General features: G+C 40.7%; 1 protein-coding gene and 1 long non-coding RNA gene across 2 annotated transcripts in view; one reads left to right on the forward strand and one right to left on the reverse strand.

Annotated features, from left to right (window-relative positions):
• Positions 1–17,220, forward strand: part of LOC119911602 (coxsackievirus and adenovirus receptor homolog) — a gene marked incomplete in the record, with an annotated part of 454,111 nt that overhangs the window by 119,812 nt on the left and 317,079 nt on the right.
• On the reverse strand, positions 12,470–15,892 carry LOC119911687. Its single transcript, XR_005445971.1, has 3 exons — positions 15,676–15,892; positions 14,595–14,669; positions 12,470–12,858 (listed from the first exon to the last, which is right to left on the reverse strand). It is a non-coding gene; the product is annotated as an uncharacterized LOC119911687 (long non-coding RNA).

The following is a 17,220-nucleotide window of genomic DNA, read 5'->3' on the forward strand; positions in this document are numbered from 1 at the left end:
TGTGACCTGGACGACTGATCTTAGATAACTCTTCACTCTCGCTCACTCCAACTCACTCTGATGTTAAGCCTTTAACGTACAGTTTTAAGCTGCTGTCGCTTTCCTCGTTTTTCTAACTGTGTAATTACTGAAATTTGATGATGTTTGTCCCATCGTACCACTTGGTGTTGTGAGATAACACTTTGTGGTTCATTGCTCAGAAAATTTCAAACCACCGTTTCCTGTTTTTACCTCCTGTTTGTCCAGTTCCTCTTCTGCAGTTGGCAGGAAACTTAAATACACAGTTTATGATAGCAGAGCTCCTCTCTGCAGATCCCCTGCCTATCTGTGTTGATAACAATTCTCCCTGTACTTCATGCTCACTGTTCTCATGGTGTCTTTAAAGGGTCTGATGGGAATTTCATTAGTTCTGCAGGTATTTGGTCATAAAGCAAAGTGTTGCAAAATAATGGCGCTAGATAAAAAGTCAGAGGATCACCGATCTTAATACAGTTCATCCTGAGGTGAACGTGAATGTCTGAACCACATTTCATGAAAGACACAGGGTTGGTTTCCTGTTTTGTACAGATATTGTTGTGGACAACATCACCTCCAAAGTGGGATAATTTTTTTTTATATTACTAGAGAATGAAGCTGTGAGTCTTCAGAGTGACTTTCACATGAGATAAAACATGAAGGCTGAATTCTGGGGCTGCTGTCACAGGAGAAGTATCCCAACATGAGACCGGGCCTTTTGTTTGTCAACCCTGTTTGGATCGACCTACGTGAATCTGCCTTCCCCAGCTGTAGCGTTTTTGTTTTTAACAGTATAGTCCAAGTAAGGAGGTGGTTGGCACGTGGTTCAGCGACTGGACTTTTGCTTAGAAAAGTAAATATTGATTGATTTTAGTGAAGTTACGTAAGTTAAGTTTTTTAACCCTAGGTAGCTACACCCAACCAAAATGAGATGTTTTACAATGATAATCACTAGTTTTATTCTTTATTTATTAAGTCTAACTGGATGTTACATATTTATAGAGTCCCTCCCCTTCCAGTGGACCACCATGGGACCGTACTTCAGAAAAAATATGTATACTAGTCAACGGCAAGAGACAACTGTTTTTTGATATGATGATGGTCAATTTAAAATATAAATTTAAAAGTCAAGAAAGTCGCAGTTTCATGTAAAACTGTTGAAGTATAGTCTGAAAATACATTATTACAAGGACCACAAACCCAAAAGTAACTTTTTCTCTCAATGACTGAAGCTAACGTTACTGAAGCTAACGTTACTGAAGCTAACGTCAGAGAGTTTACATGAGAGGATGATGTGATAAAAAGGACTGAGAGTCTTTGGATCAAGCACATCAGGTGAGATACATTTCTGTGTGAAACATAGCTAAGTTACAAACAAGTAACGTTAGTTTGCATTACAGTGTTAACATGTTGCTTTCACACAGCACTTAATGTTAGTTTACTTCTTTAAGACAAACTGCAACTTTCTTGACGGCAAAATTATTTTTTAAATTGACCAACATCATATGTGTAATTCAGAGCACAATTCAAACAGGATAAAACATTTGACGTTGACTGCCGTACATATTTTTCCCGTGGAAGTGAGGGACTTAGGCTGTCTTATTGCTAACTTGACCGAGGAGCCCTACACGTCCAAAAACCAAGCAAAACGGGTACCCAGGGCATTAAATGCAATGCCAAGGACCAAGTGTCCATATGTGACGAATTGAGAGTGAGACTGCTAGCCTTCTCACACATCCAGTTCAATTCGATAAAACTTTATTAATATAGCACTGATTCACAACAACAGTTATCTCATTGCACTTTTTATATAGAGCAGGTCTAGACTGTGCTCTCTGTGATATTACAGTGGGTACGGAAAGTATTCAGACCCCTTTAAATTTGTCACTCTGTTTCATTGCAGCCATTTTCCAAAAATCAAAAAAGTTCATTTTATTTCTCAGTAATGTACACTCAGCACCCCATCTTGACAGAAAAAAACTGAAATGTAGAAATTTTTGCAAATTTATTAAAAAAGAAAAACTGAAATATCACATGGTCATAAGTATTCAGACCCTTTGCTCAGTATTTAGTAGAAGCACCCTTTTGATCTAATACAGCCATGAGTCGTTTTGGGAAAGATGCAACAAGTTTTTCACATCTGGATTTGGGTATCCTCTGCCATTCCTCCTTGCAGATCCTCTCCAGTTCTGTCAGGTTGGATGGTAAACGTTGGTGGACAGCCATTTTCAGGTCTCTCCAGAGATGCTCAATTGGGTTTAAGTCAGGGCTCTGGCTGGGCCATTCAAGAACAGCCACGGAGTTGTTGTGAAGCCACTCCTTCGTTATTTTAGCGGTGTGCTTAGGGTCATTGTCTTGTTGGAAGGTAAACCTTCGGCCCAGTCTGAGGTCCAGAGCGCTCTGGAAAAGGTTTTCGTCCAGGATATCCCTGTACTTGGCCGCATTCATCTTTCCCTCGATTGCAACTAGTCGTCCTGTCCCTGCAGTTGAAAAACACCCCCACAGCATGATGCTGCCACCACCATGCTTCACTGTTGAGACTGTATTGGGCAGGTGATGAGCAGTGCCTGGTTTTCTCCACACATACCGCTTAGATTAAGGCCAAAAAGTTCTATCTTGGTCTCATCAGACCAGAGGATCTTATTTATCACCATCTTGGAGTCCTTCAGGTGTTTTTTAGCAAACTCCATGCGGGCTTTCATGTGTCTTGCACTGAGGAGAGGCTTCCGTCGGGCCACTCTGCCATAAAGCCCACGACTGGTGGATTGCTGCAGTGATGGTTGACTTACTACAACTTTCTCCCATCTCCCGACTGCATCTCTGGAGCTCAGCCACAGTGACCTTTGGGTCTTTTTTACCTCTCTCACCAAGGCTGTTCTCCCCCGATAGCTCAGTTTGGCCGGACGGCCAGCTCTAGGAAGGGTTCTGGTCGTCCCAAACGTCTTCCATTTGAGGATTATGGAGGCCACTGTGCTCTTAGGAACCTTAAGTGCAGCAGAATTTTTTTTGTAACCTTGGCCAGATCTGTGCCTTGCCACAATTCTGTCTCTGAGCTCTTCAGGCAGTTCCTTTGACCTCATGATTCTCATTTGCTCTGACATGCACTGTGAGCTGTAAGGTCTTATATAGACAGGTGTGTGGCTTTCCTAATCAAGTCCAATCAGTATAATCAAACACAGCTGGACTCAAATGAAGGTGTAGAACCATCTCAAGGATGATCAGAAGAAATAGACAGCACCTGAGTTAAATATGAGTGTCACGGCAAAGGGTCTGAATACTTATGACCATGTTATATTTCAGTTTTTCTTTTTTAATAAATTTGAAAAAATTTCTACATTTCTGTTTTTTTCTGTCAAGATGGGGTGCTGAGTGTACATTACTGAGAAATAAAATGAACTTTTTTGATATATATAATGGCTGCAATGAAACAAAGAGTGAAAAATTTAAAGGGGTCTGAATACTTTCCGTACCCACTGTATTTACAGAGGAAAGATGACAGAGGCAAGGAGTATGAAATCAATAAAATTCAGATCTACCATGACACGTAAGCATCTACTTACCAACGCCAGATATCCTATCAAGGTCGTCTTCACCTTTTCTCAAATGGAAAACATACGTCCTGTGTATGACTATAACGTGGGTGCATTGTGGCCCGGTGGAGAGCACTATGGCCTCACAGCTAGAAGGTTCCAAGTTTAAACCCTGGTCGTCCTGGCTTTTACAGTGGGTACGGAAAGTATTCAGACCCCTTTAAATTTTTAAACCCAATTGAGCATCTCTGGAGAGACCTGAAAATGGCTGTCCACCAACGTTTACCATCCAACCTGACAGAACTGGAGAGGATCTGCAAGGAGGAATGGCAGAGGATACCCAAATCCAGATGTGAAAAACTTGTTGCATCTTTCCCAAAACGACTCATGGCTGTGTTAAATCAAAAGGGTGCTTCTACTAAATACTGAGCAAAGGGTCTGAATACTTATGACCATGTGATATTTCAGTTTTTCTTTTTAATAAATTTGCAAAAATTTCTACATTTCTGTTTTTTTCTGTCAAGATGGGGTGCTGAGTGTACATTACTGAGAAATAAAATGAACTTTTTTGATTTTTGGAAAATGGCTGCAATGAAACAAAGAGTGAAAAATTTAAAGGGGTCTGAAAACTTTCCGTACCCACTGTATGTGTAGAGTTTACATGTTCTCCCTGTGTCTGCAGGGGTTCCTTCTGGGTGCTCCGGTATCCCCTCCATCAATAAACATGATAGGTTGGTTCTCTGAGATTTGGTAAACTGTGTGAGGTTTATTAAAAACATATAGTAGTAAATAAAAAATTAAAGACTTCACGTTGTTCTAAAACATCTGAACCAAACCAATTTGAACAATAACAAAACTCGAACCTGAATAACTATCAGTTTCCATTTGGACCAAAAACATGTCGACGGCTTTGTACAAAGAATTTACACCTGTATCATGAATCAAGTTCACCTCAGTCAGTCTTTTTCTGAGTGATCAGGCTTCACTAAACCTGACAGAGTTAATTCTGATATCTGCTCTCACACAGCTGCTTACAGAATAAGATTAGAAGAGTTTAAAGTGAGACTGTTGCTGAAGTCTGAGATCCTGAGTTCAACATCATCTACAAGTCAAACTAGAACATGAGGAGTTCCACAGGGAAGTGTTCTGGGTCCTCTGCTGTTTGTGATCTATTAAGAAAATCTGAGGTTTATTTTCTGATGACACAAACATTTTAGCTTCATTAAGAACCAGAACACACTGAACACACTGGATCAACTCAGAAGTGATGCTCTGTGGTGACAGCAGTGATGACATCATCACAGTCATCATCCAATCCCTCCTCAGCCTGAGGGGGCGGGGTCATCACCATGGAGACGGGCAGGTAATTTTCTGCAGTCAGAGCAGGTTAGAAAGAAAATGTAGATCATTTATCTGTTAGAGACAACTGTCAATAATCAGTGATATTTATTGACTGATTGACTGATGGATTCAGAGTGTTACCTGTGGGCCTGTGTCGATATAAAGACACCAGGAGGACAGTGGAGATGCAGTATGGACAGAACACCACCAGGTGGTAGATCAGTCTGAACACAAGCTGGATGGGGTCTGAGGCAGGGGGCGATGGAGGAGGCGGGGTGGTCAGAGCTGCAGATGTGGGCGGGGCTGAGGTTGTAGGTTTACCTGTAGAGAGAATCCACCTGGTCAGGTGAATCTCTGGATGAAATAAGTCCTGAAATCAAAGGTAACCTCTTCACCTGTGACAGAGATCCAGCTGGATGGAGACTCTCCACGACCGCTGATGTTACACTTGTAGAGGCCTTCATCAGACTTGTTAACATGGTGGATGGTCATGTGACCTGTAGGCTCAGTCCTGATGAGGGAGCCATCTTTATAGAAACCAGCTGTGAGGTTGGAGGGAGGGGTCTTTGTTTTACAGTGCAGAGTGACATCATGTCCCTCCATCACAGGGAGGACAGGACTCTGCAGGATCACTGGTCCACCTCAACACAGAGACAAACTACAGCATTTCATCATTTACACACAGCTTCATCAACACTAACTCCACAGTCTGATCTTACCAGTGACAGTGATGCTGATGGTGTTCCTGGTTGCTCCCTCGCTGGACTCACACCAGTAAACTCCCCTGTCCAATGGCAGGATGAAGCTGATGTTACAAGAAGAACCAGCTGATCTTCCCCAGCCAGCTCCACATTGAGTCCTGGTTTCTCTGGTTGTGTTCCTCCACAGCGTCCATCCAGCAGAGCTGTCGTCCTCCTCACAGCTCAGAAAGACAGACTTCCAGCTGAAAAACTGAGAGCTGCTGGGACTCACAGCCAGAGAGGCTGGAGGAAGAGACAGAAAGATGTGGTTAAAGAGATGATTTGCATTAATCTTCTTCACATTCCTCACATATTCCTACTTTCTCACTGTCACTTCTTCACTGCCGAACTGATCTCTGAGTTTCAGGCACTGAATTAATCTCAGATTAGAGCTGATAGACAAAAGTTTTCTGCATGTTTTCAACGATGGTTGAGATCTGGCTACTTGTGTTGTAGTTGTAAATATTTTAAAATGTTAGCCACTCAGTGTTGCAGACTTGACAGCTTTGGCTGTGACAGAAGAAGTTTGCTCACCTTGGTTTGTTGTGCAGCTCAGCAGTGAGGTCAGAACTAAAGAGAAATCACACTCAGGTTGGTTTGAGGTTTTACATGCAACAAGACATCTGGACTTTCTACAAAACAGAACAATCTGCTTGTAGTGCACAGAAAAACAGCCACATGTTGATATTAGATATGAAAATAATAAGTTTTATTTATTTAAAGGACACAGTCAATTTTTTTAGTTTACTTTCCACAAACAGAGCATGTTGAAATGTGTGTCTCAAAGTGTCCTAGAGCAAGATACTGAAGCCCCAATGACCCATCAGTGTATGAATGTGTGTGAATGGGTGAATGTGACGTAGTGTAAAGCACTTTGAGTGGTCGGAAGACTACAAAGCAGCTACACAAATACAGAGCATTTCAACACGTTCTCACCTCAATGAGCATTTACCATTTAGGATGAGCAACCTTTGAGGTTTTTACACCCACTGTCCTTATCTGTGCATGTGTATCTGTGTTATCCAGCTGTGTCATGTTAAGCAGGATGTGCGATCCCTTGCTGAGGATTGGCTGGCGCAAGACCTGCCTACTTTCTGGTTCCAGCTCGTGATCTGATTGGTGCGGCGTCTGGCAACCTCCTCCAATCATCTACCACCTTCCCGATCATCTCCTGTTTAATTAGCTGCCTACCTGTGTGAACTTTGCAGGTGTGATTTTGCCCTTTTATTAACGCGCATGTTTGTGTTTTATTGTGGTAATCATGTTAACTGCTGTCGGAGCGCTTGCTCAAGTGGGAGGTGTTAGATCTTAGTGTCGGTTTGTTGCCTTACCTTGTGAATTGTGTTAAGGAAGCAGGGCAAGTATCTTAGTGGGGATTACTGATATCAACCAGACACCCGCAGTTTGTTAGACACACTAGGCTTAGAGGGTGCTGCTCATTTTGCATTTTGTTTCTTGCTGAACAGGTCAGAGTTTTGTTTAGTCACAGGTGGCTCTCTCTCAGTTGGAAAGGCCTCTTTAAGTAATATTTGTTTCTTTCATTTAAGCAGCATCCACCAGCCCTTTTTCCCGTTCTGTTTGTAAACCCTGGCAATAATAAATAACTTGCACTTTTACCAAAAACATTCTGGTTCATGTTGCTTCCCTTTACCCCATGAGCCAGGTCGTAACCTTTGTAGACAGGTTTGAGCAGCGGCTGGGTTGACTGGAGGGAAAGTGGCTGGTGTGGACTTAAGTAGGCGAGGAACGTTAGGACTCCTTTCCTGATTAAGAACCTCTCCTACGCATTATCTACTTCATTCCAGAGAGTAATAGTGTGTAGTATAGCTGTTTCCCTTGTGTGGTGGATTGACAGATTTTAAAGACTTAATAGTTACTGGTGTACGTATTTTGTCTTGTGTAGGTTTTGAGTTGCTTTTAGTTTTGTACGTTTAGTTATTTTCTTTTTGTATTTGTCATGTGTATTTGCTTTTCATTTTAGTTGTTGTTAATTCTTATATTAAGACAAGCTTAGCCGAGTTGGCCAAAGGACTGATCAACAAGTGTCAAGCACTGTGAAGCATACAGTTTATTTGACTCCCTGACTCTGACCACTCGCTCATTTAGGGTTACTGTTTCTCACCATCAGGCGGCCAGAAGCAGGATTGAGAGCTTGGAGGAGCTCAGCAGGTGGAACAAAGCGTACTGGAGGATTATGAAGACAGACTGAGCAGCACTGGCCCCGATGCTGCACTGAATATTTGTCACTGTCAATTTTATAAACAATTAAGGTGCCATTACATGTAGAAACCCTATTTTAACTTGTTTGTTTTTTTGTATTTTGACTTTGATTGTGTTTTAAATAGTCATCCTCTGGTCCGAGCCTTGCATGTGTGTGCTTTTCTCTTCTGAAGCACTTCAGGATAGTAAATACCTTTCTGTATAAAACTTTAAAACGTTTCTACTTTTCTCTATAACTCACTGCTCTAAAAATCACCAGAAATGTTTACGAACTAATCTTTAAGACAACGTGGAGACAAGCATTTGTATATTCTTACTTACCTAGCAGCCACAGTAAAGATGATTTCTCCATTTTAGATCTTGGTCATGTGAGATCAGCACATTAATGTTTTACCAGTCACACCAAATAAAACCCTTCCTTCCTTTTTGTGTCACTCGTACTCTTGTGGTTTTCTCTCACACAGTTAATGGGAAATAAACTTTATGCTGAGTCTCAAAGTGAATAACTGACCAGGTTGTGCAGAGCCTCAGGGGCGACACTTACTGAGAGACAAATCACATATTTGGCCAGTTTAGTCTTTTATACACAGCATGTATTAACTTTGTATTTGTATATAATTTAACAAACACACCTATATGGAAAAATGAGCACATGTTCATGTGGCAATAAATAAAGGACAATAGAAAAATAAAGACATTTGATTTGTTCTTATGGACACCTATCTGAGGAGATTTTTGGGCACATGTGACCAAATTAGACGCACTCTGGAGCTCTTGGTAGACTTTGTGCTTTTTCACTTTGAAAACCTATTACATGCAACAACAACAACAACAACAAAATATATATAAAGGAAAGGGAACCACGACTACCCAAGATGCAGCTGAATGATGTCACACAACAATGGCAGCTCCCTTGGAAGCACACATGGTAAACCATCAACTAAAAGGTGACAAAGTATATATGTCTTTTATTAAAATAATAAATACTATCATATAATAAAATCTGTTCTGCATGTTAATTGATGTAGAAATATGTTGCCAATGTTATCAGGTAGCTGGTTACACTAAACAATTTCTGAAAATCATCTTCTCTGCAGAAAAGTTATTCAGGAAAACATTAAAAATGCCAAAAAGAAGTGTGTAAACATTGGGAAATATACATTTACTGACTTATGAGGATTACCGACTGATGCAGCTACACAGTTTGTCACAGTCAGAGATGTTTTTCGTTCACTTTCAGCGTCATATACCATCATGCACCTGGAGCTCTTTGAGGTCAGAAGTCAGATAGTAATTCCTGGGTTTCTGTATGATAAGCTGCTGGACTTCTGTCCTTGTGCAGTCATTAGTGTAAAGTGTAAAAAGGAGAGCTGATCTGGGCTCAGAGAGAGCATTGTTTACTCTGACCTGTTGAGAACAGTTTGTTAAAAAAGTACAGCAGTATAATAAATAAAAATAATAAAAATACCAGAGACTAAAAGCAGCAACATGTTTCAGTTTCTGGATGAGCATTTCAGGCTGCAGAGTGTTGCAAAGCTGAACTAAAATCAACAATCAAAATGCCTGCTGAGCTGTTTGCTGACCAGGTGTAAAATGCTGCTGCTTCCAAACAAACTGAAAGGGATCTGAAAGCTCACCAACATCTTGCTTAAGAAACGACACCATTATCCTCTCAAGATATTTCATGACAACAGAAGTCAGAGCCACAGGCCTGAAATCATTATTCACCTTTCGGTAAGGTTTTTTAGTTACAGGTGTAATTACTGATTTTTTCCACAAGGTGGGGATGGTGTGTGAGTCTGCTGAGTTTTCAAAGATGGGGCTCTGTGCAGCTGTCTGCTCCTCTGCTCATGTCTTCAGGAGGAATGCAGATATTCCATCCGGCCCTGAGGCTTCGAAAGTCTTTAAAAAGTGATCTGACCTCCATCTTTGAGCTGGTGTCATGTTAGTGTTTACCTTCACAGTGTCCCATAACTAATGTTTTATGTCTCCTTCTGGCTTCCCTGGGTGTGTGAAGCTCTATTTTCACAGAAAACCCACACACACAGACCAATACCTACTCTTCGATTCACACCACCCACTGGAGCACAAGAACACTGCACCACAGAGCTGAAAACATACCAACAAGCGCCCAAGCCAGAGAGAAGGAACAGAACCACCTGAAGGGGGCACTTACAGCCTGTGGATACCCTAAATGGGCTTTTGTGAAAACAGCCACAAATCCAAGAAGAACAAAACTACAGGGGAGGAGGAAAAGAAGGTCAAACGCAACAACATTGTGATTCCATATGTGTCTGGAGTATCAGAGAAACTCAGGAGGATTTTTAACAAACATAACATCCCTGTGTTTTTTAAACCCAAGAACACACTAAGACAGATGCTGGTACACCCCAAAGACCGCACACCCAAACACAAGAAAAGCAATCTAGTGTATGCGGTCCAATGCAGTGAGGAATGCACAGACCTGTATATTGGGGAGACTAAACAACCACTACACAAACGCATGGCTCAATACAGAAGGGCCAACTCCTCAGGTCAAGACTCTGCAGTCTACTTACATCTGAAGGACAGAGGACACTCGTTTGAGAACCATCAGGTGCACATTTTAGACAGAGAAGATGGATGGTTTGAAAGAGGTGTCAAGGAAGCATCTACACCAGGGTTGAGAAGCCGTCATTGAACAGGGGAGGGGGTCTACGCCACCACTTATCCCCCACTTACAATGCTGTCCTTTCATCACTTCCCAGGAAACTCAACAAACGTACCTCAGGTGAAGATACCAACGATGGTCGTTCAGTCTTGGCCTCAGGTGAAGATACCAACGATGGTCGTTCAGTCTTGGCCTCAGGTGACGATACCAACGATGGTCGTTCAGTCTTGGCCACAGGTAGTCTCAACGACTGTAACGACTGTCGTCACACCAACAAGGAACACTAACGAACCAGCGGTATCGATGACCCGAGATAACGACCCCACTGAGGTAAATAGCTGAGTTTCCCTGCCAGTCAGTCAGAACTGAAGAAGTCCTTTGGATGAGGGACGAAACGTCTTCCAGTAGCTTCAACCAAGTCCAGTTGCCCTTCATTTTAACCTTCGTTGGAACTCTATTTTCACAGTTTTCAGTTGTTATGATATGGTCTTTATTTTGTTATTTAATCTTTAGTTATGTTTGGTTTGTTGTTAGGAAATACAGTTTTTTTTTCTGGTTCACTGCTCTAGAGAACAGTAAAAGTGGGGAAGACGTGGGCTGTGTTGTGGTCTGAGTTTGACCGCAAGGGATCTTTATGTAATAAGAAAAACATCAATTTGCAGGAAACAAAGTGAAACTGAACAGCTTTGTCAGGGAATTTATTAACAATTCTGGACCGAATAATAATTTCAAATGATGTTGTGACTTATACTTCTACTTGAGTATGATTTGTGTACTCCACCTCTGATCAACAGAGAGTCAGTAAAATGTGAATGAGTACACTGAGCCACAGCACTTCCTACTCAGCTTTATAGTGGTTTGAGGGAATATTACTGTAACTGTCCGCTTGGAGTCATTTAAGATGTATTGATTTGCAATTATTGTGAATTTATTTTATGTATTTGTAAAGGATGTTTTTTTTAGGATTATGGTAAACATGGGCAGACAACTTCCACAGGTGCCAGTAGCGTCCACAAGTGAGCAGTGTATTTTCTGCCACTGGGCTAAATGAACCCCTGTGAAAGTGTAGATAAACCCCGTACTTACCAGTTTAAGGTTGTTGCAAACCACAAACAAATAGCAGAGCGAGCATAGAGCACACGTAAAAGACGCCGACTTATGAAGATTTTAAGAAAGCCAAAACAAAGGAAACATCAAATCTTAAGTTTAACAACCTTGGGAAGTGGAACGAGGTATTTATCTTGGAAGTTGGAAGTTCTTTAGTGGTGTGTAATATTGACGAAGAGCCATTTAGCTCGATGTATTAACTAACTGTGTGTTTTAAAAGTTATTGTGTATATTGATATAGAGTAATGGTAGTTTAATTTGTGTATTTAATTAGGTTTACGGTTTTGCATGTTTGATTTTAGATTCTTCCAAAGGTATAAAGGTACTTATATTTGTATATCTTTATAGTTTTCATGGTGCTTACTGTATTGTACAAGGAGGAACTGTAATAAATAAAGAAAGGGTAAAAGAAATCAGTCGAGACTCTCTGAATCTTGCTTTACCCACTGAGGGCAGTTACAATTACAGTAGGTACATATATTTAAGGGGACTGCAAGGATGGTGTATTTGTGAGGGGTGTCTGACCTTTAGTGGTGGGACACCTTGGCAAAAAATGCCCGGTACAATGTTTTGTCCCAGTCCAGTCCTGATTAGGTCATCCATCAGGTCCCCAGACCCCCATGATGGTTCGTACCTGCAACCTCAAACATGCTTCACTGGTGTTGTTGTGGCTTACAACTGTATTCAGCAACACAGGGACTGTGCTGAAGTTGAATCATATTCATGCTGTTCAGAGTCTGCGGCTGCAGTTTTGTTTATTTTTAGTTATCTGTCGAGAAACCTGTTGGTTAGCCACAGCGAAACCAGAACACGTCACATTTTCCATCCAACAGCTTTGTGAAACCAAAAGAACCAGAGGAGAAAAATAAGAACGAGACCAAAGTTTACTGGTCCTGCAGAGAAAGAAGTTGCTGCTGCAACAAGAAACAAAAACATTAATAAAATATACAGTAAATAAAAGTAAAGTTATTACATTGCCCCCAAAACAACTGGAGTTTATTATTAGTTTGTGTTCAGTAGAAATATATGAATGACAACAGGTAACATGTTGGTTCTGTGGAAAGTACTGAAACACTTACAGGGTAAAAAAAAACAGGATTTTAACAATTTATTTATATAATAAATGGATGTGCTGAGGTGTGAGGGGCTCTGGGGACCAGTTCCAGGCCAGCAGGACATCAGTGGTTGGACTGGTATGAAGGTGTGAAGGTCTACCTCAGTGAAGAGTAGACGACCTCTGTCTCTACTGGAAACTCTGAACACACAAACACAAACAGTTCAAACAACATGAGAAACTGTTGGAGACAAAGAAATCGTCATTTAGTCTTTATTATCATCAAGTTTTGTAATTTGAGGAATGATGTGTTTATTGTGAATAATTTAAAATCTTCTAAGTTTACATAATTATTAGACATCAGATATTGTCAACAACATTACAAACCCTATTTCCAGAAAAGTCGAAAATGCAATAAAAACTCAAATCTGTGATTTGTTAATTCACATTTATTTAACTGTTTTGTAAATATAAACAAAGTTAGAATTTAATGCCTGCAACACACTCAACAAAAAAATTGCACAGAGCACTCAAGTAACACCTGTTTGAAAGTCTCAACAATAGGGGCTAACTGGTAACAGGTGAGATGTCAAGACTGGATATATGCATCTCGTGGATGCAATTAAATTCTAAAAATTTACCTTTCATTCTAGATTCATACAAAGTATATGTTTACATATAAAGTAAAATATTTCAGCCTTTTTTTGTTTTAATCTTGGTGATTGCAGCCTACAGCTCATGGAAATCAAAAATCTACATCTCAAAATATTAGAATATTAGAATAAAGAAGGGACGTTACAGAAATGCCGACCTTCTGAAAAGTTCTGAAAAAGGTTAATTCTCGCAGTCAGCACTTAGCCTGGTCTCCTTTTGCATGAATTGCTGCATCAGCCCGTAGCACTGCTCAGGTGTTGTGCATGAACGACGTTTAACGTCCAATAAATGCAGAAAGTTAAGTTGGTTGGAAGATAGCAAATATAATAAATATCCTGAAATAATTTAGTTTAGGCTATGCCTTGGTGCCTAGACCTGCCAACTAATGCCTTTTGTTAGAAAAGAAAACAGCCCACATTTCCTTAGACCTGTATACCACTACTGACCTGTAGGTCACTGTCAAAAAAGCCAAATTATATTGACCATGATTTCATGTATAAAAGAAACAAAATGGTGAAACATTCAAGAGGGGTGAATACTACCGCTAGCAAGCTAGCACTTCCGGTCTGTATGGGGCGCCCCAGAGCGTCTCATAGAGACACTTCTGGAAGCGTTTCATGGAGACGCACCCGGTGCCTTTAGCGTCAAATACCTACGCTTTGTCACTCTTTCTCAAATCGTCGGTATATGACGCCCTGAGATGAGAACAGGCTGTTGGGATATATTAGGCAGCAAGTGAACATTGTGTCCTCAAGGTTGAGGTGTTAGAAGCAGGAAAAATGGGCAGGATTGAGGATTTGAGCAACTTTGACAAGGGCCAAATTGTAATGGCTAGACAACTGGGAGAACATCTCCAAAAGAAAACAAACTCCATCATTTTAAATTTTATATGTTGTTCTTAACACTCTGTCTCTACCTGTTGTGTAACAAATTTATTTCACCAGTAATAGCTATCGTCAAGAGTATCGTATGTTTCCACGGTGATCACCATGATTCATAACTATTAAAATAATTAAAATCATGTGGTAGTTGATATGTATACATCCCTCCTGAACCGTGTCTTGACTGTCTTAGAGATCCTCATGTTTCGTCCTTCTGACCTGCCAATTATCCACATCTCTTTAAAGGAATAGTTCAACGGTTTGGGAAGTACTCTTTTTCTTTCTGGGAAATGAGGAGATTGATCTGAGTCAGGTCGTGGTTAGCTTAGCACAAAGGCTGTAAGCAGGGGGAAACAGCTAACCTGGCTCTGTCCAAAGTTAATAAATAAAGAGCAGCCGTACCTCTCGTCTTGTGTGGCCTGACAGCTATTTGTCCATAACTGACATCTCCTGAGTAGACTGCAGCTGGATCACTCTCTGGAAAACAAAATACACAGAAATACACACAAATTACTACAGTTGATACCAGTACTGTTAGTATATTTAGTACTGTTGTACTACTACTGGTATGTTTACTGCTGTTTACATTATTATAAGTACTAAACACATGTAATAATACTAGTGGTGTAGTAAGTTCTACTATAAACGGCAGCAGGTTTGACAGTTTTCTTCTTCTCAACACCACTGCTGTGAAAGGTGAAAGACCAAGTATGGCTGGAAGGTATTTTTCTGTAACTAGACAATCATAAAGCTCTTCGCTTCTATTAAAACAAGTTTAAACATTTCAGCACAAGCAACAAAACAAACACATCAATATCAGCTAAAGCAGAGCACACTGTAGAGAGAAACCACCAGCATCAGGCCAAAGTTTACTGGAGTCAACAGGAGGAAGTTGCAGCTGTGGTTTGATGTGCAGAGTGGAAAAAAAATGGTGCACACATCTTTAGTCTTCTGATTCCATTTTCTCTTTGATGAAAAATCACTTAAGCACTTAATATAACAATTATTTACATTAAAACAAGAGTTAAACACAACAGTAAAACATTTTCCACATATGGTTTGTGAGCAGAATGCACAGAGAAATGTAAATCTGCACAGTTTTACATTTATTTATGTTAATTTTATTTTTAATTAACAGTCCTGCAGTGAAACATGTGAAGAGCCACATTCGGCCACAGTGTTTTTTATTTAGAAACAACCACAGAGTTGTTATCTTCTGTTAACAGACTCATCACACACAACATATTCTCATGCAACTCACATTGTTATTAGCAAAAACAGACTACAGTCTGAAACTTTGTGAAGTAAAAAAAGATTAACCTTGAATAAGTTGCTGTTTTGGAAACATTTAGAAGAACAAATCTAATTTAAATGCAACCTCTCTAAGACTGAACTCTTGGTCATTCCAGCCAAAAAATGATAACATATAACTACAATTTGACTCCTCAACTAGAGTGGTGTGAAACTTCTCATTATGGATCACCAGCTGTCCTTGTTGCTGCTGTCTCTCGGTCATGTCGCTTTGCTCTTTACGTCCCTTCTCGGCCACTGCACTCTTCCAACATGCCGCCTGGCTCTGCCATCCCTTCACACAAAGCATCTATCTATAAAGATATAATATTGGAATGAAGGCTCCCATGCTCAAGTGACAACCCATCAACTTGTAGTTGATGCCTCGGATATTGGAGTAGTAGCTGTGCTTCCTCAGCGTTTTGTAGATGATAATGAGATGCATCCCTGTGCCTTTTTCTCTCACCTGCTGGCAATCACCAATTGGCACACCTAACTCTCTCTCTCCGTCTGCCTTTAAAAAAAGCCTGCCTTGCTTTACCGTCTCCACCTGATTGTTAAAAATGTCCTCTCTGTCACAACCACTGCAGGGTGTAAGACATTGTGTTCTTTAGTATTACCTTGGGTTGAATGTGGGGTGCTTGTTTGGTTCTAGTTTATATCAGTCTACCTTTTGTTCTTTCTCTTTATTTTTCCCTCTTATGTTTTTTGTTTTAAAATTAATGTCCATCTACTCAAGCGTTTTAGCTGCATATCAGAATTGATGTCCGGCTGTAGTTGCTCAGTCTAATACTGATGGCTACCGAGGCGGTTTAGCCCAGGAGTGCCCTGGCTGACGCGCTGTTCCTTTGTTATTCTGTTACCGTTTTGTATCGTTCTTAAGAATCTCCAGGCTTTGTTGTGTTGCTGAGTAATAAGTTTATTTGTTTTACCGTGCAGAGTGAAATGTCCATTTATCCAGTTTCAACAGCAAAACCATATCCGTAAACATACAATAAACAGTCCAAAAAAAGGTTTCCAGCGCCAGTGCGCCACACCGGACAAAATCCCTTTGCCCTTCCGGGTCAAACACCTACCACCAACAGTTTGGATGCTACCTTTGTAACCTTGACAGGTAATATCAGAACAACACCCAATGTACAAACAGAAAACAACGGCCAATATATATATGCACAAATACCACATTTGGCTCCTACACACCGACCCCTAATTGTTAATTACCAGGAACCATTACAATTCAAACAAAAACCATAGAGCCAAAATGTTACAATCCATCAAAGTAAGTCGAGTCAGTCAAGTCCAGCATGAATGGACAAATTTAAACTCCATGCAGCAAACAGAGTTTTGTCACTGGCCTTTCCATGACGTTAGTTTTAGTCTGTAATCTTACAGACCGCACAAGCCCATGTTTGTCTGTAAAAACCTCCAGAACCTTGCCGAGTGGCCAAGAACCATGAGGAGCTGAAGAATCCATTATTACCACGATGTCTCCAGCAATCAAACTCCTCTTTCTTTGATTCCACTTTTGCTTCTCTTGAAGCAAGGGCAAGTACTCTCACATCCATCTCTTCCAAAAAATATCTGAGAGGTACTGTACCTGTCTCCATCGTCTTCTTCCATATTGGTCATGAGGATCAAACACTCCAGGTGGCAGAGATGGTTTACCCTTCAGAAGAAGAAGATGGTCAGGAGTGAGAGGTTCCAGGTCACTGGGATCATCTGAGAGCTTAGTAATAGG

The sequence above is a fragment of the Micropterus salmoides genome, unplaced genomic scaffold, assembly GCF_014851395.1.
Source record: "Micropterus salmoides isolate LMB-PRFRI ecotype aquatic unplaced genomic scaffold, ASM1485139v1 Ms_hic_scaffold_2, whole genome shotgun sequence".
Classification (NCBI taxonomy): Eukaryota; Metazoa; Chordata; class Actinopteri; order Centrarchiformes; family Centrarchidae; genus Micropterus; species Micropterus salmoides.